Below are 25980 nucleotides of genomic sequence, written 5' to 3' on the forward strand. Positions count from 1 at the left end.
TGGTTTAACTGCTCTTCCTCAGTCTCTAAATTTCCTCTATCCATCCCTCTGGTGATTATAGAGATTTCAGGGTGGGCTTCGAATATAATTGCTCTGAGCAAATTAATGTAACCCTACTTGTACAGCCTGAATTGTCTCCCCCAAATTCATATATTAAAGCTCTGACCCTCAATATGAGTGGGTTTGGACATAGGCACTTTAAGGACACAATTAAGGTTAAGTAAAAGAGGTCAAAAGGGTGGGGCCCTCATCTGATAGGACTGGTGTCTTTTTAAAAAGAGAAAAAGAGGGGCGCCTGGGTGGCTCAGTGGGTTAAAGCCTCTGCATTCGGCTCATGTCACGATCCCAGGGTCCTCGGATCGAGCCCCACATCGGGCTCTCTGCTCAACAAGGAACCTGCTTTCCCCTCTCTTTCTCTCTGCCTGCCTCTCTGCTACTTGGGATCTCTGTCTGTCAAATAAATAAATAAAATCTTTAAATAAATAAATAAATAAAGAGAAAATAACACCAGTAGTGTGTACACAGGTTAGAGATCATGTGAGGACACAGCAAGAAAGTGGCCATTGGCAAGCCAAAGAGAAAGGCCTCACCAAAACCCAACCGTGGCACCTTGATCTTAAACTTGGACTTCCCAGTCTCCAGAACTGTGAGAAAATAGATTTCTATTCTTTAAGCTGCCTAGTCTGTTGTGTTATGGCAGCCTGAGCTGACTAATACAAGTGACTGCTGCAGGCCTGGGAAAGGGGTCTATCATCTGAATGTGAATAGAAAGGCTCTAGGGCCGGCAGCCAGAGGCATTCATCCCTCTTGCCCTTATGGAGGCCAGACTAGGAATGGAGTGAATAGAGAGGGAAGAAGCTTCAAATACTGGAAAGGAACAGAGCCTCACAGTTTGTTATTTGTATAGTGTTCAACGATGGTGAGGAGGGAGTAGAGGCAAGCTGAGGACAAGACACACACATACACAAACACTCTCTCTCTCTCTCTTTCTCTCTCTCTCTCCCAGGTGGTATATTACCACATTCCTCAGGCACTTCTGGCTGCCCTAAAGCTAAGGGAAGGAAGAACAAATGGTTAACTTCTAGAGATCACTATCCCACAAGAAAAGTCTCCCTCAGTTTACAAAAGTCTTAGTGATTTACAGGAAAAAAGCATTCTTATCAATAAACTAACTTCCAGAAGGAAACTCCTAACTCTCTTAAAGTTAATGCTTTACTGGAGGGAAAAATCTTAACTTGACAATGGCAAGGCCTCCAGTACCCTGTAGGTCCTTTTTAACTTAGGAAAGTTTTTTTAAAACGTCCCTTTTTCCTTACCCCCAACTCTCAAGTATGTAATCAGCCTCTCCCGGCCCTACCCACCACCCCCCACCCCCTGCCGCCATAACCCCAGTACAGGAGCTCTTTCTGCCACAGGTCCTGTCCCTGTGCTTTCATAAGATCATCATTTTGCACCAAAGATGTCTCGGGAATTCTTTCTTGGCTGTTGACTCTGGTTGCCACCAAACCTACCAACATTCCAAAACCTACATCACTGGGAAGGAGCACTACTGAGAAAAGACAGGATGGAACTCTAAGAATGAGTCTTACAATATCCTTTCTTCTTTCTCCATTGCAGGGTAAGGGCAGACTGTGCTCTTCCCTATCACCCCCTACTAGATGCTATGGAGTCCCTACATCTTTCCAATTATTCAGAGACCAACTACTCTTTACTTTGTGTTTGTGTATACTTTGAGATAGGACCAATGTATGTGGAGAGAGAGTGAAAGAGACTTATAACTGGTCCTGTGCCCTGAACAGTTTGGGAACATTTGAAGACAGAGCGTAGTCTATCCACAGCAAAGTTTTCTAATCAAGATTACTTTTGATCTGGGGCTTTTTCCAGTGCCTTGACGAAAGAGTGAATTGCAACCTTTTTAAAAAAGCATTGTGGATTAAATAGAATGTGAAGGTGACTACAGTATTAAGAAATTAATCAAGGGCTGCCAGACAGTGAGGATACAATTTTCACAACAAATGCTACAGCTGAATATCTTCCAGGATCATGACTGTGCTTAGAACGTGCGGTCTAAAATAAAAATGTAAGCTCTCAGATGTATTGCACTGAATTGAAAAAATCTGCTAAGAACTAGGCTTAAGCCTGGAAACTTTAGCTTTCTTCTCTATGAAATAGAGAAAACAAAGTCAACCTCCTGTGATTTCTGGAGAAGTGAATGTGTTGACATTCTAGAATCTTCTCAAATAGTGCTAGGATAGGGGCTTCGGAGATGTTACTTGATTTTCTTACTTCCTTTCCTAATTCTCGTTTCTATCCTTTGGTTATTGACAAGTTAAAATCACTCTGATGCTCAGTTTCTATACATTGTAAATAATATTTTATGGTGACAGATGGCCACTACACTTGGGGTGAGCATTGCCTAACATATAGAGTTGTTCAATCACTATGTTGTACACCTTAAACTAACGTAACATCATGTGTCAATTACACTCAAATAAAAAAAAATAGGGGAAAAACATTTGCATAGGATTATGACAGGATATGTATTAAATACTCCATAAAATGGCTTGGTAACATACCAAGTCCTATGACAACATTTGTTTATATTATGTCAAATTATGTAGAGATTTGGGCATTAATCCCCAACTGGGATCTTTCCTCATACAGGCATCTCCCTTTCATAAATAGCTGTGAGGCTGAAGAGATGAAAACTGACAGAGAAAGTGTTAGCCCATTCATTTTAATTTACTTTAAGCATCCATCACTAACCAACAGGTCATAGGACTGTCTGTTTATGTCTACTCCCTGAATCTTCTCTGCCACGTAGTGAACATGTCACAAACTACAAAGGTTTAGTGCTACAAATTTGGAATGATCACATTACTTCTTTGAGCTAGGAAAGTTGCTAGCTCTCAGTTATATAGCATGAAATCATACCAGGCTTTATATGTTAGGGTTGACAGACCCATGCACGTTATAGCAATAAAGAATAGGATGAATACACACTTCTGTACATACGCTCGGTACCTTTCACATTTCTCTTCTCTTTGAATTACTCAAGTGCTCTCCCAAGAGCCTTAATGAAACTAGGCATAAACTGAATTACATTCTTTTAAAACTGGAACAATCACACATCAACTTCCATTAACTCCCTTCCTGGAGATCTAACTGGTGCATATAGCACTGTGAAAGCACATTTTGACCTCCATTTCTTCCTCTCATTTGTTTATTCTGGAATAAATTTGATTTGATCCCATTAAAATATCCTTAAATGTACTAAATCTTGCATTAGTAGAAAGACACATGAAGCTTTTACACTAACCTCTTGTCCCATGCTCTATCCTGGGCTGCCAGTTTGTGGTCTACTAGTTTGTGTATTAGCTGCCTGCCGCATTTAGCTAGGTGAAGCCTTGAAATCTGTTTTTGATGAGAAAAAAAGGGACCTCCCTCCTTTCCTCCAAGTAAGGAGTATATGAAGGACATCTTCAGTCAGTGTTGGCCATGTCATCATAGGTGTCTACTCCTACTGTGAGTTTTAGTGACAGCAGTGACCCAGGTAAGAGGAGAAGCTCTAGGTTACCAGGCTGCCATGTGGTAAATTACTTCCTGGAGTACATGTCCAGGTCCTAGAAGAAAGACCCACTATACCAGGCATGTGTCCGGGACCACAGACACTCTGCTTGGTTCCCAATAAAAATAAAAAATAAAATCTTATACTAGCGAATAGCTGGCAATCACCTACAATTGAAAAATATATATATTTAATTGTGGTTCGTTTAGTTAAAATATATTCTGAAGTTATTAAAAATAAAAGAGGTTACAAAGGACATTTAACATGAAAAGCTTATGATGATAAATTGTTGAGTCATGATTTCGCTTTCATTTCCACCACTCCCAGTTCCTGTTTTTTTTTTTTTTAATTAATGAAGGTGTTACTTTTTCTATAAAAGCCTTATTGAGATGTAATTCCCATACAAAAAGTTGCTCATTTGAAGTGCATAATTCACCTACCTCTTCCTTTTTTATTTTTAGATCCTTAGGGGTAGGAAAAAAAAAAAGTGCACAATCCAGTGGTTTTTAGTATAATCATACAGATGGGCAAAAATTATTAATATCTAATTGTAGAACATTCCATCACTTCGAAAAGAAATCCTATCCCATTAGCAATCACCTATCAGTGTCTCTTGCCTCCAGCCATGGCCACCACTAATCTACTTTTTTGTTTCTGTAGATTTACCTGTTTTGGACATACCAGGTAAAAGGAGTAATAGGATACATGGCCATCTGTGTCTACCATTTTACTGCCATCCTGTGTTCACAGTTCACACATGGTTGAGGTGCCTATCTATACTTGATTCTTTTCCAGTGACAAATAATTCTCTATTGTACAAAGTACTAGGCTTTTTTTTTTTAATTTATTATCAGTTGATATATATTTGGGTTGTTTCCATTTTAGGGTTATCACGAATAATATTACTATGAGCATTCATGTTCAAGTTTTTGGTGGGCACATGTTCAATTGTCTTAGGTATATACCTTTAGGAATTTCTTGAGAATTCTTGGATCATATGGCAACTATTTTAACATTGAACATTGAACTATGTTTAGCATTTTAACATAAAACAGCTTTACAAAGGCAGTAATATTTCACATTCCCATTATGACATTGAAAAAACAAAAACCAAAAAAACTCAAACAAAATAACTTTAGACTACTTAATTTTAGCACACTGTAACTATGGAGGCTACAGAATTTCTTTTTTTTTTTTTTTTTTTGCCTTTTTAAAGTTCTGATCTATACTACTGCCATCTTACTGCAACAAGATTTAGCCCTTGCAATTTTTCATTCTAAAAGATTATCTCTATTCATTGCCATTATGAATATAAGCAAACCTGGAGACCAGAGAGAGAGAATTAAAACATTACAGACCATTCAGGATGCAGAGAAAATAGAGTAGTAAAGGTAGATGAGTAAACTACCCAGTAAGCAATCAAAATTAACTTTGCTTTTTTATATCAAGGAGAAAAAAATGACACTGAGATAAACAACTTGGAGATGAGTAAATTGAAATCAGTAAACTCCCAAATTAGGAGGTGAAAAATAGGTTTTGGGATTAAAAAATGCTGTTTTTCCCTTTAAAGACATTCTTTGCACAAATAGAAGCAGGTAGAAATTGAAAACAAATTTCACTAAATGCCAGTGCTTCCAACAGCCCAGTGTGTGAAAATCCAGCTGTTCTTTTCTACTTTGTACATTAGCAGTGATAATGGCAAAGACGATGCCTTCCTTATTTGCTGACAGTTGTGTTGATGATGCAGGAGGCAAAATAGCATTTCTCTTCTGGGCAATGTTAATTATGGAGTGCTGACAGGAGTTCAAAAATAAATCCCAACCCTTCCAGTCAATGCCCCATATCAATATAATATGAGAAATGCGTAACCCACTGACAGGCTTGAGGGAAGGGTACATTCTGCCTGCTGCCTCCTCTTTTTCAAGAAATAAGATTCATGGTAGATTTAAAAACCTACAGTAAGAATAAGAGGTTATATCAGAATAGCAATTTACAGATATATCTATTATCTACCTTTTATATTTATATTGCTCATTTAAGTCTTTGAAGCAGAAAGAAAATGTAACCTAATGCTTTTTTTTCCCCCACCAAGTGATAAAACAGAGTCTAAGAAATTAAGTGGCACAGGAAATGAGTAAAAGAAAGAGGATTTTTTATTCCAGGCTTCTGTATTTTCATCTAATTCTAGAACTTTTTTGTCTTTCAGAACGAATTTCTGGGCACAGTCCAGCAATTCTCAAGTTATTTATGTGGACAATGAGTCAGATTTTTTTGCAGTTTGGGCCCGATGATGAATTGTGTGTGACCACACCACACAGTTTTTTGGCCATGCGCACTTCTTGCTGGAAATATGTTAATGATGCTGACCTACAATATTTAGAACATTTGAAATTTATTACCAGCATGACCATTGTCAAAAATACAAGGGAGATTTAATAAGCATTTCTTAACCTCTACTGTAGTTTTTACTACAGCGCCTTAAGTTAAGTATTATGATCCTCATCTTTTGAAGCAAGAAAGTAATAGTAGCAAAGTTTAGCCAGGTCAACTAACCAACAGAAGAAATGCTCATGGTTCAAACATAAGTTTGATCTCAAAGCCCCCACACTTTTATAACGTGCTTGAGAAAATGCAGTTTAGCTTTAAAAAGGTGTTGTTCCTTTGAACCAGTGATTTCACATCTAGGACTGTATCCTAAGAAAATCAAGGGTGTATACTATGATTTAGTCCTAAGAGTCTTTGTATCAGTGGTGTTTACAGTTGCCAAAAAATGTAAGTAGCCTAAGAAGGGCTCAGTTAAACTGTGTTCTATCCACATCCTGGAATAGTATGCAACCATTAAAAAATTTGTAACAGAAAATTATTTATTTTAATTTAATTAATTAATTAATTAATTAATTATTGGAAAAAGAGTAAGATAACATATACTCTTTTTGGTAAATTCCACTTAGCCTGCAGAATTCAGTTAGGTATTACTTCTTCGGTGGAGTGTGTCTTCAGCCCGTTTCTTATTCCAAATAATATTAGGCTGACTCTCTTCTGTGTTCCAGTAAGTCTACGCATATGGTGAATGGTAGTATGCTGACTTATCTGGGTATCTGTCTCTCCTTATAGGTTATGACTTCCTCAAGGTAACAGAAAGAGTTTATACCTTTATTATTATCCCCCTCTTATCTAATTCACTGATTCACAATTAATAGGAGGTAGTCAATAAACATTCACTGAAAGAATACATGAGTGATGCTTCAGCAGTGTGTCCAACCTATCCCATGTTAAGGATCGGGTACAAAATAAGGCTTGGATGGCTTACTAGGGAAAACTTTCATGCTTACTAACAATGAGAGGAGAAAGAACCTGAAGTTGAGTTGCCCTTGACCTTATCTTGCTGTCTGAAAGCAGAAAGGGGTTACAGTCTCTGCACACTTGTAACCCATTCACTTCATGGCATGGTCTAGCCATGCCCTGACCACAATAGTCTGACAATAAACTAAGACAATGTGGGGGTTTTAATGTGATATGAACACACTTCCATGGGATACATTAAAAGATTTCCCTAAATACATCTCTCTAAAGTAGCTTTAAAATTTTTTTGTAGATTTTGTGTATATATCTATTTTATGAGGATAGAGGTCTTTAACATTTTTTACAAAAAGACCACTAGATCTAAAAAGTTTAAATTTCAAGGGTAGATTCTACATTGTTTTTGCCATATTGTTTTGCTGAATTTCATTTGTTAAGTCAAGATTTTTGTTTTTGTTTTCACTTTGAGACTGGGGTGAGCTTTTAACAAAGCCCATTTAAATGTAGTTAATGAGAGGATTTGTTCATTATTCTTTTCTGTAGACATTACAGTAGAGCAGAAATGCTTCCAACAAGATTACAAAAATTCTTCTGGGAATGAGAAAAGAAAGTTGCTATTTGGAGTTCACTGGGGATGAAGATCCCTTTCACCCTTGGCATCTCTACAGTCAGTATTTTCAAATTATCTAAAGAAAGTCAGAGAAAGGGTCATCGGGAACAAAGTTAAATGGATAAGGGCCAGGAAAAGGAAAAAAAAAAAACACCAAAGCAAATTTACAGAAGTCAAAACAGAAAATTGCCTTCAACTAATACTTAAGAAAACTTTACATCTTGAATCTCAGTTGGGTATATGCGTGCTTTGACGTAAAGGTGTAGCCAGATTTAGAACCATGACATTTTTCATTGCCTGAAGGAGTTTCTCTTTGCCATAGTATTGTTGCCCAGCAGAACCATCACATAGTATGGCTTAATATTCTGCCTCTAAGATTAGACGGGGAATGTTGGCAGGGGAAAACATCAGACGGCTGCCCTCACTTTGTCCATTCCATACCCTGCTGACCTGGGATTACATGTAGAGCTATGAGATTCAGTTCCTCCCTGTTGAGTGTTCCTGTTTGGTTTTGTTTTTGTGCAGGGGAGGAGGTTATATAGACCAAAAATGGATGACCACCGGAAAAGAGTAAACTTTCCAAAACATGAACCACGCTCCCCCACACACTTCTGTAAATCTGAAAGTACATGTAATCACAAGATTTTTTTTTTTTTAAATGACTTTGGTAATATTGACCCTTCCCCCTGAAAACCAAATGATCTGGATGTGGTAAATAAGGAAAGATGATCACTTCCCATCTCATTATATTCACACATAAAGAAGTCTTGGTATGAAAAATCCTTCCCTTCACCTCTACCTATTTTAATATATATAACTAAAAGCAATACCTTCGTATCCCAAGAAAATGCAGATGATTTAATAATCAATTTTCATAGCAAAGAGTCATCATTCCTTTCCTACTCCAAGAATAAATATTCATGGAGTGACAACTTTGCTCTAACTAGTATCTATGTATGGGGTATATACAGCAATTAACAAAACAGATCACAGCCCTGACTTCATGAACCTCTTATTTGGTAGTAAAGATGTTTTCAGTATTGAACTGCTGACAATTTCTTGTAGCTCAAGACATTTCATATTTATCAAGTTTATAAATGTATAAAGTTAAACTGAGGAATACTGAAATGAAATTAGATACTGAGACATATGCAAATAAAATTCAATGTAACAAATAACTCTGTAACTATATAACCTAAATGACACAGATATAAACCCTTAAACTGTAGTTTAAAATCTCCTAAACATACCCACTCATAGCACAGAAGTCACAAACTTTGTATCTAGACTCATCATCTCCTCTAAGAAACTCTCCTGTCATTCATCCTCACACAAATTCCAGGGACCGAGCCTATTAAGTTCATGGTCAACAACATATCCTCTTAAAGTGACTCACAGCCAAATTAAATTTCACATTCTAATTGAGTGTAAAGTACCAGAATGGTGAGTTATAAGGGCTAGACATAGGTGAATACTACATAAATATTTCACATGGTCCTCTAGAAACAGGAGACAAAAATATATGGCCGGAAACGTATACACTGTCAAAGGTGATGTTGCTTGAAACACACATATAGATAGTTATATCAAGTTCTTCTCACACATTATTTAAGACTGGGAAAACTCTTGAATAAAAGTTCTACCACTTCATGGCTGGGTCAAAGCTAAGGATTAATTTTCCTAACCCTTCCTGGTGAACTCTCAGTTACAAATGCTGACATAGCAGATTTGGGCTAGAAGCTACAATTTTGCTGCATTATAGAACTGTATCCAAAGTTTGGGACCTCAGTTCCAAATCATTCTAAAGGAAGGGCTGGTTTTCCCCCCACCATGCAGCTAATGAGCACCACAATTCAACACGGGGACCCCTTCCGCATCTTATGTCAGGCGTTCCAGTTCCCTGGGCAACCATCATGGAGAAGATCGCTCACCTGCTACTGCTCTGTCTCTGTAAGTTTTCCCCTCAATGAAAGTCTGGTCCCGGCTTCCGTGTGTGCTTTCAGCTCATTCACTTGTGATTACTCGATATTAGATGATTTTGGACAAGTTAATTCTCTGTGAGCCTCAGTATCCTCTTCATCAAATAGGGATAATGACAGTAAACACTTCATTTGGTTTCTGTAAGGATTAAATGAGATAATCTATGTCAAGTGTTTATCACCGCACCCGCACACAGTGATCATCCAAAAATGCTAGCTATTATTAAAATGTAGGATTTAATTCCAGGGGATTTTTAGTACAAATAAGGAGATCGTATCACATCTTAAAAGGAACTACAAAATAAACTTGAGAGCTTTTAAGAAGAGACATAGAGAGCCCTCATTCTGTAATCAGTGACTCTATTGCCAAGATGATAGAATTATTTGATGACGGAGTTAGGTCTGAGTTCCAGGTCAGGGATATTTATCATGTAGAAGACACAAAGCAGACTCCTGCTTAGTCCCTAGACACCTTTCAAAAAAGGAGAATGGAGAGGCGGGGTGTGAAGGAAAGAGAGCCCAGTGACGGCTCCGCCTTCCTACACAATTATTCATTTATTCACTCATCTAAGCATCATCTCCTTATTCAGCAGTTCCATATTATGATACACGGTGCTAAGCACCACGGTGAAGTAAGAGGACAAATCAGGCAAACGCTGAGAAGAATTCACTTGTCTAAAACTTATGCCACGCATGCCAGTCTCCAAAGGAGGCTCTGGCCCCCTGCAGAGCACATGGAAGTCAGCTAGAGCAGAGTGTTTAAGCAATTAAGCAATCAATTCTGGTAAAATGCCGAGGTAGCAAATTCGGTCATGGTCAAATATGTCAAAGAGCTGGAACTCGAAGGCTTACACACCAGCATACTGATCCTGTCAGAGAAGAGGCTTATGTTCTCACAACTATGGCTGTCCAATTTGGCAGAAAAGGACTTGGATCTAGGACTGTGCTAACACAGTTGATGGATTCTAGCTCTTAATCATGCCACGGGAGGAGCTACTACTTCCCTAATTAGTTTCACAAAAGCCTCCTGAAGTGCGATGGTTTGGATTTGCGAGGTCCTTGTACACTGCCCCCAAAGTACAGGGGGAAACTGGAGAGCACAGACCCCCACCATTGTGAATGCCTCCAATACAATGTTCTTTTACCAGTCCCACCATGTGGGCTTCCTGGTGTTTTGTCCTGGTTTGATCAACACACTTGTTATTCTTTAAAATATTTTATTTATTTATTTGACAGACAGAGATCACAAGTAGGCAGAGAGGCAGGCAGAGAGAGAGAGAGAGAGGAAGGAGGAAGCAGGCTCCCCGCTGAGCAGAGTCTGATGCGGGGCTCGATCTCAGGACCCTGAGATCATGACCTGAGCCGAAGGCAGAGGCTTAACCCACTGAGCCACCCAGGCACCCCCATACTTGTTATTCTTAAGAAACTCATCATATAAAAGAGAATGAGACTCCTAAGTGTATTATTAAACTAATAAAATTAATAGAATGAGAGGCTATGGGGGAAAAATACATGCCATGTCAAGGGGAGATCATCCATTTCCTTAACTGATACATTCAGCTCTCTTGGAAGGGCTGGAGAGAAGCCAGTCCTAAATCTCAGATCACTTCCCTCCCCACGAGAAGGAGAATGCCTCTCTTGGGTAAGATTAGTGCACCTGTACCATCCACTTTTGAAAGGTAAGAGGCAGTTTCTACTCCTACATGTAATTAACTGGCTCTGTAACTGTACATTCTCACCATGTGCCTCAGGAGCCAGTTTTAGGGGGGATGACAGAACTCTGTTCTGGCCTTTTATACAAAGTGTATTTCTCGGTACAGCTTTATGGATAACGACATTGATATTTGAATGTCTGAAGAAGTCAAAACTTCCTTGTCCACCTTTTAACAGGTAAGAACTTGAAAGAGACATTTAATTCAATGTCTCTTTTAAATTTCATTTATTTTAAAAAAAATTCCTACCTGAATTTGAATCCTAGTTGATAGTAGGAAGATTGAATTCAATCTTGAAGCGTCAGCTGTACTCCTTACCCCAAGGCCATCTCTCTCTCATTGGGTTGTGTAAGCATTAACTGAGGTGACTTACAATAAGTAGTCCTAATTCTGCTTGTGTGATAGGGGTAAAGAGAAGATACAAAGAGAAGTCTAGACAAAGAACCTTGAAAGATTAAGGGATGGGGCGGGGGTGGAGTCTTGATATTGGAAACTTCATTTTTATTTTTTTGGTTACTTTAAATACAGGAAATATTATAAAAATTTAGCAGAGGACTAAAAATATTTTTTGAAAACTTCTTTCAAATTTGGACACCACCATTTTGAACCAAGAGCTTAAGTATTACAGCAACAGCAGAGGAGAACATTTAATAAACCACTGTGGACGTAAAAACCTGAGTCCAAGCCACTCCCCGTCAGAGGACATTGTTCTCCATGTGTCATTTAAAATGCAATTCCCTTCGAATGGGCTCAGAGCAGTTCTATTACCAGACATGACTGTTTTTACTACTAGCAGTGGTTTAATGATTTTATGTCATCACAATAATAGAAACATGACATTCAACTGTGACTACAGCTTGTATGAGTCTATTTTTGGAAAGGTGATTTTGTAGAGGACATGAAAATGTGGAGTCTCGGTTCCTGTTTATTTCCCAGAAGGATTAGCCAGTAACTTCCACACATCATCCCTTCTGTGGAACTTTCGTGACTTTCTGAAATGAGTGGTGATTTGAAGTTTCTAGCAGTGATCATTCACATACAAAAAACCCTTCTTGAGAGAAGGCTTGGGCCTGAATCCAATTTTTCCATCACACAAAATAGCCCTCGTGGAGTATTCAGAGGCCTGAGTCCTCACCCTTGATAGGCAAGAAGCGCACAACAAAATAACAAAAATTATACATTCTTTCTCAGTGGAGGGCGCTGTGTCATACCTTTCACAGACAAATTGAAAGCGTTCTAAACTCCCTCCATGCTCTGCACTCACATTTGAACACCATTAGTAGCACTCACATTCAACTAACTCCCTTCTCATCTCGGAACAGGTACTGCTCTCTTGCTTAAAGCCAAGATGGAAAACCATCTGTGTTCTTGAATCCCAGCTCCTTCTGCCCCTTCTAAGACCTTGACCCATCAGTGTCCTACCTTTGTTCCTCTTTTCTCACCTTGCCCCCTTCCACTGGATCTCCCCTTTCAGGCTGTTAACACGCCAAAATCCTTACCACTATTTCTCACACACACACACACACACACCCTCTATCTACCTCTCGTCACTGACCTATTTTCCTCTACAACCAAATGTGAAATAATTCACATTTGCAGTCTCCCATTTTTAAACCTGTTTTTTCTCTTGCTTCTACAAATGAGGACCTGAGTTTTCCTTGCTTCCTTGTTTTAAACCATATGCTGCAAGCCTTTTCTTCTCCAGTCCTCTCCCCTCTTCAACGCACGCCCACAATCTTCTGTTCTTACTAATCCCCACAAACTGCTCAGGTAAACGTCACCAATGACCTTGTAAGAGTTCATCCCAACGGTCAATATCCGTTATTTCGACATTTGCCTTAGGTGTGAAACAGACGATACTTCCTTTCTCTATTCAAAAACTCTCCTCTCCTTTGGACTCATGCTGTCATTCTCTTTAGTCCCACGAGTTACCATTCATTGGATGCCTATTTCCTCCAAGTACCGTGCCACACGCTTTACATTGTTGAAACAACCCCGGAAGGTACAGAATATTGTATTCTTGTACGCATTTAGAAATTTAGCAAGTGACACCTAAGGAAATGGAGTAACTTCACCCAAGTTACACAGTAAGTAACATGGGGCAAGAACAGTTTTATCCAACACCCATGCATATTTTTTTTAAAAACTTGTTAATATAATTAAGTCATTAAGTTTTATCCAACACCCATGTACCTTTTTTTAAAACACCTGTTAATTAGGTAACTAAGTAAAAAACGATAATAAAGAAATGCACAAGATAGTTACAACCAACAAATGTCATCTAACATTATTTTGCTTGATAGGATTAATTTTTTTCCAGAACCCATATACTCCATTAGGAAAAATAGAAGCCCACTTTGCAATCCTCCCCAATTTTACTCTTTCCTTCCAGAGAAAAACATTATCTTCTGGTTCATCTGTATCCTTTATGTCCACATTTTTAATCCTATTCGATTCATTTAGTTTTCTTTATTCCATTCCTCCTTCTCCTTTTATCTAGATGTTACATATTCTTTTTCTTTTCTGTTGATGTTCCCTCATAAAACTTAAACACATACGCATAAGTTTACTGATAATCAGTATGTCTAATCTCCTCTCGGATAGGCTTCACACTAACCTTCTTCCTCTAACCTATCCCCATTGTCTTGTTTGTGCCTTGTAAAATACCTGTCTTAAATGACCAAGAAATTAGTAATAATATCATCCACTCATCCATCCATCCAACCATCCACATTATTTTTACAGTCCAAGTTTGCTTCCATTCACCTACATGTTTATGCAAGTATTTCCTTACCATCCCATCCTGACTTTCGGTAGAGGGGATTTAATTGCTTCTTACTGATTTTCATTCTGTAATAGCTTGTTTTTTTTTTTTCCTTTTCAGTGAGACTACGTTCTTAATTCTCATAGTATTTTTATAAGCATTTTTTTTAATTTAAATCCACTCCTGAATTATAGTTTGGTTGAGTGTAGAATTCTATCTTAACAATTACTTTTCATCTACTCTTTGAGGTTATCCTTCTACTATTTTTATTTTTTTGGCCCCCCAGGACTGTGGAACAGCTTCTGTAATTCTAATCTTCATCCCTTTGACTGAAATAGATATTTCATCTTTGATTGCCTCAAGATTTTTTGTTTGTGTTCGTTCTGAGGTTTCATTGCGATACATCTGGGTGTACATTTGTTTTTAATCATCCTGTCTAGGGTGTGGACGCTCCATCATTCTGAAGATTGGTATCCTTTTTTTTTTTTTTTTTTTTTTCAGTCCAGGAAAATACTGAGCCATCACATCTTTCATTTCTACTCTCCTCTTCTGGAAATTCCCTTGTCTGCTTTCCACAGTGTGCTATCTTATTTTCTTCTCATCTCTGCACCTATGCGCATGTCCCACTAATTTAATCAAATCTATTTCCAAGTTACTAATGCTTATTTACACTTACCTACATCTTTACCAATGTGTTTGCTCACAGTCTGCAAATCATGCAGCTCAAATGCTCCACAGCTGAAGATTGGGGTCCTTTTCTGGGTCTGACGTCTGTGCTTATTTTTTTCTTTTTCTCTATTGAAGCTTTTACACATGCATTTTCATGTCTCTTCCAGATAGTTCCATTATCTCTAGTTCTAGGTTGTGAATTCTGCTTGTTGTATTCTCTGTCTCTATTTTGAGTTTCCATAGTGGACTTTAGTATTTTGCTCTGAAGTCATCTTCCTGGAGGTTTTTATGAACTGCGTTGTCTCCTCGACCTCCATATGCTGAAACCCCAAACCCACAATATGACAGTATTTGGAGATGGGGTCTTTAAAGAGATAATTAAGGTTAAATGGGGTCACAGAGTTGGGGCTCTAATCCAATGGAACTGGTGTCCTTATAGGAAGAGATACCAAGAATAAGTGTGCAATGGAAACCTCGCGTGAGGTCACAGAGAAAAGCTGGTCATCTGTAAGCCAAGAAGAGAGGCCTTAGAAGAAACCAGCCCTACCAACTCCTTGATCTGGGCTGCCAGACCCCAGAAGTGCTAGAAAACAAATGTGGTTTAGGCTGCTGAGGTTGTGGCATTTTGTTACGGAAGCCTGCGCAGACGGACACAGCCCTATGTCAGGAGCCCCCGTTTGCAGCAACCCCCAGTCTGCCCTCCTTTGTTTGGTCCTTGGCTTCACGGAGTTTAGATTAGGATTTTTGTTAGTTTCTCAACTTGCCATTCTTACACCGCATGAGCAATAGACATTTGGAACTCTGAGTTTGCCTAGAGCTCTTTCATATCGCCAGTTTCCCCCAAATGACTCATTTTAACTATGGCTAGTGGTCAGAATTTTCATAGTCCTACTTTCAAGGACGTAGCAGAATAACTTCTTGCCTCCAAGTTTTTGAGGGTCCTTGTGTATGGACCCTGCATCCTGGGCTCCACTCTGAAGGTCTTAAAGTGACAGACCCATCACTTAAGGTTTGTTTCCCAGTTCTGGTAACTCCGGGAGAACGTGGACCTCTGATTATTGCTATTACCTTGAATTTCTGTCTTCCCTCTGGAATCTAAATACTCCTCTTTCTTGATTTTTTACTCTGGTTAAGTATCTCAACACTACTTCCTTTATGATTTAGTTGACTTGGGGTGGAAAGGGAATTCTTCTGCATCAGCTTAATTTTTACAAAATCACCCAATATCCTTATGTTCTTCCTACCTCATTACGCCACCTTGTTTGTCCCCATGATACCTCTGACCACTTATTATGGCATGCAGAAGTTCTTTTCTCTTTCTCTGCTTGATAATTAAGTATTGCCATTTTCAGAGGGTCAGTCTTCTCTTCTGATGATCTCCTTGAGCAAACTAGTCTACGCTAGTGTTACAAATAACTCTTTTAAAAAAAAGTTCTGATTTGATAGCTCAACTCCCACATTCAGTGGAGAGACACATTCCATTCATTCTTCCTTAGCATCAGCATGACACAGCAGCTGCCATCAACCCCACTCCTAGTGAGACAGACCAACCTCTCAGAACTTTTAACTTGCACTACAATTAATTGACATCCAAGCCTCTAACCATTTTTGTTTTCATATAGCTTTCTCTCAGCTTCCTGAGGTATTTTTCCTCTATTTAAAACAAATGAACAGGGGCACCTGGGTGGCTCAGTGGGTTAAAGCCTCTACCTTTGGCTCAGGTCATGATCCCAGGATCCAGAGATCAAGCCCCGCATGGGGCGTTCTGCTCAGCAGGGAGCCTGCTTCCTCCTCTCTCTCTGCCTGCCTCTCTGCCTACTTGTGATCTCTCTCTGTCAAATAAATAAATAAAATCTTTTAAAAAATTAAAATAAAACAAATGAACAACCAAAACTAATCAACAGACTTTTATCCTGTGGATCTTTCCAGTAAATTTCTTTTGCCTATAGGATAACATCTAAACTCTTCAGCTTGCAAAGCTGAATCCTGATCATTGAGTCTTTGACTGCAGGTCTAGACTTACTCCTCGTGGGATTCCATTACACTACTTTGAATTCCAGCTTCACTAAGGCATTTGTAATGTTTCATTGCCATGACTTTGCTCAAGCTATTTCTCCCCCTGAATTACCTTGGCCCCTCTCACCTGGCCCCTCTCACCTCCTTCAGTTCAAAATCATTTTCTCAAGCCTTTCAGTCTTTTCCAGGGAAAGTTGACAACATCCCCCTTTGTACCTCTGCTGTGGATAGTTATTCTTGGTACTTACAATCTTAATTCCATTGATAGAATAACATGCCTGCCTCCTACTCTGAGATTATGAGATCTTTTAAGACAGAGTCTCTCAACCTCAGCAATATTGAAGTATTAGACCAGATAACTGTTTGTTGTGTGGGCCGTCCTGTGCCGTGCAGGGTATCAGGTAGCTTCCCTGACCTATAAACAGCAGTTATTAGTCCAACCCACGCCTCATCAGAAATGACAACCAAAACTGTTTCCCAGTATTGTCAAACGTCACCAGGAGGTGGGGACACACAATCATCTCTGGCTGAGAACCACTGCTTTAAGATAGGAACTGTATTTCAAAAGTCCTATGTCCAAGGCCACCACCTGCATTCTGGAAATATTAGCTGACTGAATGAGTGCATAAGGAATAAAGAAGATTGTTATCAACAGTGTGTGTGGATGTATGTATCCACATGCACAAAGATAGCACGTGCATATGTAGAGAGAGACACTTGAGATCTTCTCATTTCCTATGTTAGTGTAAGTTATACTTTAGCTAAAACACATGAAATATTTGACTTGTGAATTACTTTTTGGTAATTCAGGGAGCTCAAGTTTAAATAATATTAAAAGGACATGAGATTGACTATATGTATGTATGTCACAGTGAAGGCCCAAATGCCAACTAAGATACACAGTCAAGTAAGAACAATTAGCAATTTTGTGAATTGGCTGCCAGTTCAAATTTATTTTGCCAAGGCTAATGTTTAGTTAAGTCAATTTCTGCCAATTATAAGAGCCTTCATTGCAGGAGCTTGTGTTTGAATTTCAACAACTCTGCATTTAACCTGAAGCAAATATAATCTCCTGGGCAATTGTCAAAACAAGAGACTGTTGACAATGTGTCCCGGAAATAAAAGCCAAAGAAAAGAAAAATCATACTTCTTAACTGTTCTTCCTTTAGACTTTAACTAATACCTAGAGTATATTCAGAATGTGCTAAATATTTGAAGCAAATAAAAAATATTTTCAAAATCTTTTTACTCCTACTTAAAGAAATAATTTCTGTATTGTAAGTAACGTAAGGAAGTGGAATCAAAAGGTTAAGAATGTCCAAGTGAAAAGGCATTCTTCTCATTTGGAAAAAAAATCAAAGAATCATATAAAAGACGTCATGGAATTTCAGCCTTAAGGGGGAAAAAAGGTTGTTAGATAGACTTATTTATAATATTGCACAAAAATCTGGAAAAGCCTTAACAGTGAATATCAGCTGAATAATCACCTCCATTCAAACACTTTAGTCCTGAAAACTAAAATAATATGCAAAGTTATGTGTTCTATATTTGAATAATAACATTAGGAATCAGAATCCTGCATTCAGTTGGAGTTATGGGAGATTGGTGTATAAAATGCATTACATAAGGATCAAAGCCGGAAGAAAATATATCACAATGCTAACGATTATTTCTGGATTGCAGTACTGACAAGGACAATATGACCTCTACTAAAGAGACCTCAGTATTTTAAATTTATCATCAATAGCTATATATTATTATATATACGCATAAATGGTAAGCTAAAAAAAAGGTTTTGTTCTGTGACTCTATGCAGATTTCAGAATACAGAAAGACTTTCTTTTTTTATTTTTTTTAAAGACTTTATTTATTTATTTGACAGAGAGATCACAACTAGGCAGAGAGGCAGGCAGAGAGAGGAGGAAGCAGGCTCCCCGCTGAGAAGAGAGCCCAATGCGGGGCTTGATCCCAGGACCCTGGGATCATGATCTGAGCCAAAAGCAGAGGCTTTAACCCACTGAGCCACCCAGGTGCCCCATGACTTTCCTTTTTTAAATTTACCAGGTATTCATATAATTCTGACAGAAGTTTCAGATACAAGGGAAAAAAAAAACAATTTTGTCAAATTTTATTTCTATACTTTGCAAAATGGTAATAGATGGTAACTTAGTAAGTGAAATCAATAATAAATTTGAAATGTTCTGTATTAAAGTTATCATAGCCTCACCCCCTACCCTTCAAAATTTACTTCTTAACAAGAACATACGTATCTATGTACCAACCAATGTATCTTGGAAAGCTGATTATAAATTATGTTAGCAGATTGAAAAAAATGGTATAAAGGAGACCGAATATACAAAAGCTCACCTTCCTCCTCTTCCAAAAATATTTTGGAATCACTGGGGTCTATACTAATATCACCTTTATTAGGAGGATTCATATCAACTCTTTCTTATACGGCAGTTACATGTATAAATGATCTGCCTCCCAGTGGAGTGTCTTAAGCATTCAGATGGAATCATTTATTCTTTTGATTCAATCCCCTTGAGTTGAATGCATGATCAGAGACTATCTAACCTCAAGAAATTAACAAATGTGCAAACATCCACTGCCTCACAAACAGTACCTTTTTAATAAATACTTGAAAAAAATGTATTTACAGAGAAAGAAAACTGGTTACAGAAATAACCAAACAATAAAAGGCAATAAAATAAATTTTGTGGTCTCAGCGTAATTTGAAGTTATAACTATAGCCACATGCTACAGACTTGACTTTATTTCCTTCTCCATGATTTAGACTTTCCCAAGAAATTTTCCCAAAGGCTTTGGCTGAAAGAAAAAAGTTATTTTTGCTTAGTTGGACTCCAACCTTTACAAACCCCCATCATGCCTAACATACCCCTGCCTTGAGACCAATGTAATTGCTGTTCTCTGCAGGAACAGTATTCCCTGATTAGTGCCTAGCTTGTCTCTATATTTACTCAGGTCCGTGCTCAAAGGTCTAAGGTTGCGGACTATTAGTTTCTTGGAACCTTAAGCAACAACTTCCCTGCAACCCATATGTAAAAGAGATGGGTTACTGTCAAGGTTGGTTCAAAGGATTTTTTGAGAGTGGTTTCCCACAAAGCCCCTAGCCCTGCGATTCTCATTTGCTATGTCATAATCATGCAGGAAATGCCCCTCGCGGCCAAAGATGGCAATTGCAGTGAGGAAGGCAACGACTGACTGAGAACGGGAGACTAAAGGGGAGATGCACAGGCACAGGTTTTTCTGTTTTGTTTTGTTGTTTCGTTTTTTCCATTTGCTCTTTAGCTTCTGCACCATTTACATTATTTCTAAAATGAGATTTAGAGTCTGTGAAGACTTGAACTGGAAATAACCTCACAACTGGATTTCTTCTTTAACCTTGAAAGCTCTAAACCTGTTAGCTGGGCTTATTAATGAGTTCTTGACAATAGGCTCTCTATCCGCTGTTCCTGAAACACCCCCACATACCCCCCCCCCACCACCACACACCTCCACCTTGGCCAAAACCTTTGTACTTGCTGTTCCCTTTTCTTAGAATGTTCTTCTCAGAAATCGACATGGTTTGCTTCTTCTTACCCTTGTGGTCTCTCATCCAAGGTCACTTTAATAATGAGAAAACTTAGCCATCTCTTCTGTCCTCCATCCCAATGCCTTCTCTATCTTCCCTTCCCTTCTTTTTATGCTTATCATTATAATCATCTGCCATATTACACATTTTTTTCAGTTTATATCTCCCCTGTGCACCCAGTAGGCAATAAGCTCCATGAGCACAGAGACATTCTTCACCACTCGGACACCAGCTCCTAGAGTGGGAGAACCTAAGAGCTATTTAATGACAATTTGTTGAATGAATGAAAGCATGAAAGAAATGCTAGCTATGTACCTATAACAGGAACCACAAGCACATGTGACACACACGACACCACCATTACTCCCAGAGAGTTTCCAATATGGCTGGAGGTTAAATATTAAATAATTACGAAGAGAATGAGTTTGCAAGAATTGATTCAAACATGTTAAATGGCAGTCTGGTATCTTCAGTTCAGTCTGTCTTCCCCCCAGAAATCTGACACTTGAAGTCTTCACATGAAATGAAGGTACAGGTAGAGAGGAAGGTAGAAGAATTATTGAGTTTTTGTCTATCTCAGCCATGGTGGGAGATAAACAAAAAACAAAAACTCTTTCCCCCAGCTAAGGATGAAAAGGGATATAGATCAACTCATTCATATGTAAGATGAGAGAATATATGAATTAATGAGCAGATGAGCCTGTCAGTAAAGAAATCTAGGAGTTAGAAACCCATATTTTCATATATTAGCTAGGTGACATCAGCAAGTATTTAAACTCTCATATATCAATGAATTCATTGGTAAAATGAAGATAAAATTAGAACTCACCTCATCACGCTTCTGAAATAATAAAATGAGAACATTGAGGCAATATATTTAGCACAGTTCCTGAACAGATGTGAGCTATTAGTGCTATTATTTAGTAAATTATTATTTTTTAGATACCACCTGCTTCAAAAACAGATTTGAAGAAAATAAAAATTTGAGATGAGTAAAAACAGGATAGAAACTCTGAGTCGAGGAGTGAAGGGTGATGAGGTAGATAATCTAGTTGTCTATCCTGTATCCATTTCTCCTTATGTCTTTCTAATGGAATCTAGAATTGGTATGGGATACCATGCCTGGCTCTATTTCTCAGGCTCCCCTACAGGTAGACTTGGTTATTTAATTACATTTTTAGTCAATGGACTAGACGTGGAATGGACTAGATGTAACTTCTGGGAAAGCATAAGAAAATGGGAACTGGCTCAACTTAAATATGATTTTTACCTCTCAGCCTTCTCCTACCCTCTTCCTGGAACATGGGCTGCCCAGTGGGAGTCTTATCATCCACCCACTAACTATGGATTGACCTCAAATATGGAGGCTCTGAACTAAGAATATCAGAGCAAAAAGAGAGGAAGAGCCTGGATCTCTGAGATCACGGAAGTGCCACATCCGCCTGAACTGCCACCTCTTGATTCCTCTATAAGTGGAACCTGGCTACTTTCTGTTTAACCACTTCATGAATCTCTGCCTCTCCTGGTCAAACAGAAAGAGAGAAGTGAGATGGTTATCCCAAATAATTAGAAGAGTCAAAAGCAATCTATTTCAGGTACATATAAGTAAGCTGATAACTTTCCAACAGACATGCAAAAGGAACACAAGGAAATAAGAAAGATTATAAAGTTCTCATGAATTAATAAAAAAGCAGAGTCCAAGTCTATATACCACTAAATTTATTCCGGTCATTAGAACCCAAAAGAACCATTCAGTGGGGTTTTATGTAGGGGGAGTCCATGATATCTTGATTTGTATATTTTATAGGTTTTTGAAGATAGAAATTAATCTTCATCTGTTTATTTCTTACAGTGACCTTTGACAAAAAAAAAAAGTTAAATTTTATAGGACTGGGAAGACATCCTTTTCTAAGTGTGTGACATGATTTAGAAGAAGAAATTAAAGAATATGAAAGAAAGAACACTTTGAATGAATCTTACAGTCTTCCAAAATTAATCAATCGAGCCTCCCTGTGCCCTGAGCTAAATATCAATAATTTTGACATTAACATTTTTGTGAAGTGCCTGAAACACTAGCATGATTTTAGTAAATATACGTGATCACACATGCACTAATTTGGGAGTGAAGTAACAACTGTGACCACTCAGTTATAAAATTAAAGTGCTTGCTTAGAAAGAGGACTATCCCAGTGGGAAGCCAGACAGTTTCTGGAGGTAAGACAGAGACATTTAGTAAGTTTGGCGTTTACTCAAATGCTTTAACAAATACTTAAATGAAAGCCATCGAGATTAGCACCATAAAGCATAGAGAAGACTTTGGACTACATAATTCTACTTGCGAATCTTGATCACCAAACTTCATTTTTATTGGTCTTATGTAGATCAACTTAATTATCTACTATTGTCAGCTCAGAGTAGTACTGGGGAGTCAATGCCCAGGTACGGAATACTAAAATAAGAAGCAAGGGAATGTCAACTGTGCATTCAAATGACGCTCTGCTAGTTAAGAAAGGGAGATTTTTGCAAGGGAAAGGAGTTCTTTCTTAAATATGGAAAGCAAGGGAATTCAGAATAGAAAAGCTGACAGAGATAGGGCAGCCTTAATTTACATGTCAGCTATAATATCTGCCTTACAAGACTATTTACTTGGTAACTCGATGGCATTCCTTAAACTAGTTACCGTAGCAACTACCACATGACACATCCGCCTCTAAGACAGAGAACATCTTCTGCAAGAAACAAAAGCACCATCAATATCTCAAAGGAACATTACCATTTTAAGGAATGCTGATAGTATGAAGGAAAGGTGTTAGCCCTGATTCACTGGGATTTTTTTTTAAATTTCTACATTCTACTAGAGTGTCAACAGCACTTTCAATGTTTTTTTTTCTCTTATTTATTGCTTCACTGTCTTATTTTTTTTATGTTAATTACGTAACTGTTAGCTTTCAGTTAAAGCTCTAGAAAGCCTCACACAATCAAACTCCAACCTACCTTCACACAAATCCCTTCAAGGACTCTAAATCTAATACCATTTTCCTTAAATGATATTTCATAGATCACTAGCATCAACTACTGTGATGTTTTGCTAAAAATGTAAACTGGGGCACCTGGGTGGCTCAGTCAGTTAAGTTTCTGACTCTTGATTTCAGTCCAGGTCTTGATCTCAGGGTCCTGAGTTCAAGCCCCATGTTTGGCTCCTGGCTGGGCATGGAGCCTATGGAGGGAGCGGGGGAGAAGGTAAAATGTTTAGTTCCAACCCAGACCAACTGAGTCAGAATATTTGGGGAAATCTGCGTTTTTGGTAACTTAAACTAGCGATGTGTTCTTTATATACGACCTTTATTTTCTTACCTCTGCTTCTTTGCTAACAAGGTTCCTTACCTTGAACACCCCTCCTTAAATCCAAGCGTAAGAATACCACAAGCAACTCATGGCTTATGTCAACTGTCACTCTTTCTCTCAAAAAGAGAGAGAGAGAGAGAGAGAGAGAGAGAAAGGATTTCTCACTAACAAATTACAAACTCTACTACACTTTTACTTCTATAATTTTTCTTATTCCTACATTATTTTAAACAGTGTATTCAATTCATTAATACACATATTAGGGATACTGTATCTCTTTACCCTCCCACTGAATTTCATGTAGCTTTATATTACAATTTACCTAGGGTGTTAAAACACTAAGATTAAGGGTGCCTGGGCGGCTCAGTCTGTTAAGCCCCAACTCTTGATTTTGGCCCAGGTCACCATCTCATGATCATGGCATTGAGCTCTATTGGGGCTCTGTGCTTTCCTGCTCAACACAAAGTCCGCTTGTCCCTCTCCTCCCCCTCCTACCAGTCTCCCACCTTTCATGCATGCACCCTTTCTCTCTAAAATAAGTTAATAAGTAAAATCTCTTTTTAAAAAAATACTGAAATCAGACATCTCTTTCACTGGTTAGGCTAGTCTGAGGATAGAGACAATGCTTATTCATTAATGTGTCAAGTGCCTGAAACCATATAGATGTCAACAAATGTTCATTTAATTGGCCTATATTTAATAATACTTAAAATAACATATCAGAAACTTACATAAGATTTTTGAGCTCTAACTCATTTCAACTTCACAAGAATTATGAAGTAGTTACTATTAATACTTCTGTTTTCCAGATGGGGAGATACAGCCTTGGACAGGTCAAGCCACCTGCCTTCGATACACAACTCATAAATTACAGAATAAGATTTAAAAATTGGGCTGCGATAGGAATCCAAACCTTAGCCACTAGTTATAATGCGCCTTTTGCTTCAGAGAGCACGAATTAATAACATATAATTAATTCTTTCCTATGGACATTAGTTAGAATAGAGATATGAAAGAATATAGACATGCCACAAAGGTTTAGCCTGAAATGAAATCGACATTCAGAACTTTCTTTTCATGCCTCTTTCCAATCATCATATAAAGATCCAGGATTGGGTGTAAAAACAAAACAATTAGCACTCAACTATATTTTCTTGCACAAACCAAATCTTTCCCTAATCCATTTCCTCTACCTACAAAATAGGATACTTCAACCGCATGATCTTAACCTAAAAGACTGCTTACATGGATAGAATTCTAGGCTTCAGAATGCCTCTTCCCCACCTTACATACTTTTAGGTCTAGAGAGGCCATGTCTCCCCAACCTAGTGCACTGTCCTAGGAAAGTATTCCCTGCCCATCAAAATCTTCTCATGCTCTATTTTGCTTAGAGCAATTGCTAAAACACTAATGGTCCACAAAATTCAGCCATACTTCCCATCTGTCTTCCCTTTTTCATACTTCATTCCAACTGAGGTGCCCTTGCTGCTATGCTTTCAAGTCAGAGCCTTTGAACTAGCTATTCATTCTACCTGGAATCTCTCCTCCCATGTAAAACCAGGGCTCTGTTTCACACCCCCTTCAAATGTTACCTTCTTACTGAGACTTATCCCGGCCATCCTATTTAAAATTGCACCCTTACTCCATCCTGTTAACTCCATTTTTTTTCTTAGAACATTTAACATAATTAACTTTTTTCCTTTTCATCTCATAACAACAGGAGCTTCAAAATGAGGATCTTTTGTGTTTCATACCTCAATATATCCCCAGCACCTAGAGCAGTACTTCGTACAGTCTGAGCCCTCAATATTCGTTGACTGAATTAATGAAAAAGTATTCATCTATTCTTCCTTTCATCCGTTCATCCAAATAACTTTATTAAGTAATGACTGCTAGGCATAATTCTAGTGGCTGAAATCTTCTTAACAAATTTTCAAACCCCAAAACCTCACACAATTCTACCCATTCTGGCCCCTAAAGAAGTGTCCATAGAAAAATGACTAATATTTTAAATTAATAAAGAGCAGGTTGTTCGTTTAAAACAAATGAAGGGTTGAAACTTAGACTCTGAACATTTACCTCAGCCTTTAAAGTGTGTCCTTGAAATCAGTCTTGTGTTGGCACAAACAACAAAGAAAAATGGAAAAATTTAGGGTTTTGTATATCATGAGATTTGCAGGCTATTAGGCTAAATTAGCTCCGGTTGCCTGAAGGGATGTCTTAGGTAACTGCAGCTATCCCCAAGCATTACCGAATCTAATTCCTGATGCCATGCTTTGGGGAAAATATAAAGAAATCAGAGAAATGCAGAGAGCTCCTATCACAATGATAAAATGCATGAGTACACCAGACTGTGAGAAAGATCAATCAAATTAGAAACATAGAGCCCCAAAAACCACAGATCACTGAAAGGGAGGTTTCT

At 38.2% G+C, this 25980-nt stretch overlaps 1 protein-coding gene across 4 annotated transcripts in view; it reads right to left on the reverse strand.

The window, feature by feature from the left end:
• Positions 1-25980, reverse strand: part of LRRC4C (leucine rich repeat containing 4C) — a 1206407-nt gene that overhangs the window by 959338 nt on the left and 221089 nt on the right. For 3 of the 4 annotated variants that reach the window (XM_032357770.1, XM_032357771.1, XM_032357769.1), the window contains exon 2: positions 9410-9596. The exons of the other annotated variant lie outside the window; for it this stretch is intronic. The gene's annotated coding sequence lies outside the window, so the exon portion shown is untranslated. The remainder of the gene's footprint in view (positions 1-9409; positions 9597-25980) is intronic. 4 annotated transcript variants of the gene reach the window in all.

Source organism: Mustela erminea, chromosome 9, assembly GCF_009829155.1.
Source record: "Mustela erminea isolate mMusErm1 chromosome 9, mMusErm1.Pri, whole genome shotgun sequence".
Lineage (NCBI taxonomy): Eukaryota > Metazoa > Chordata > Mammalia > Carnivora > Mustelidae > Mustela > Mustela erminea.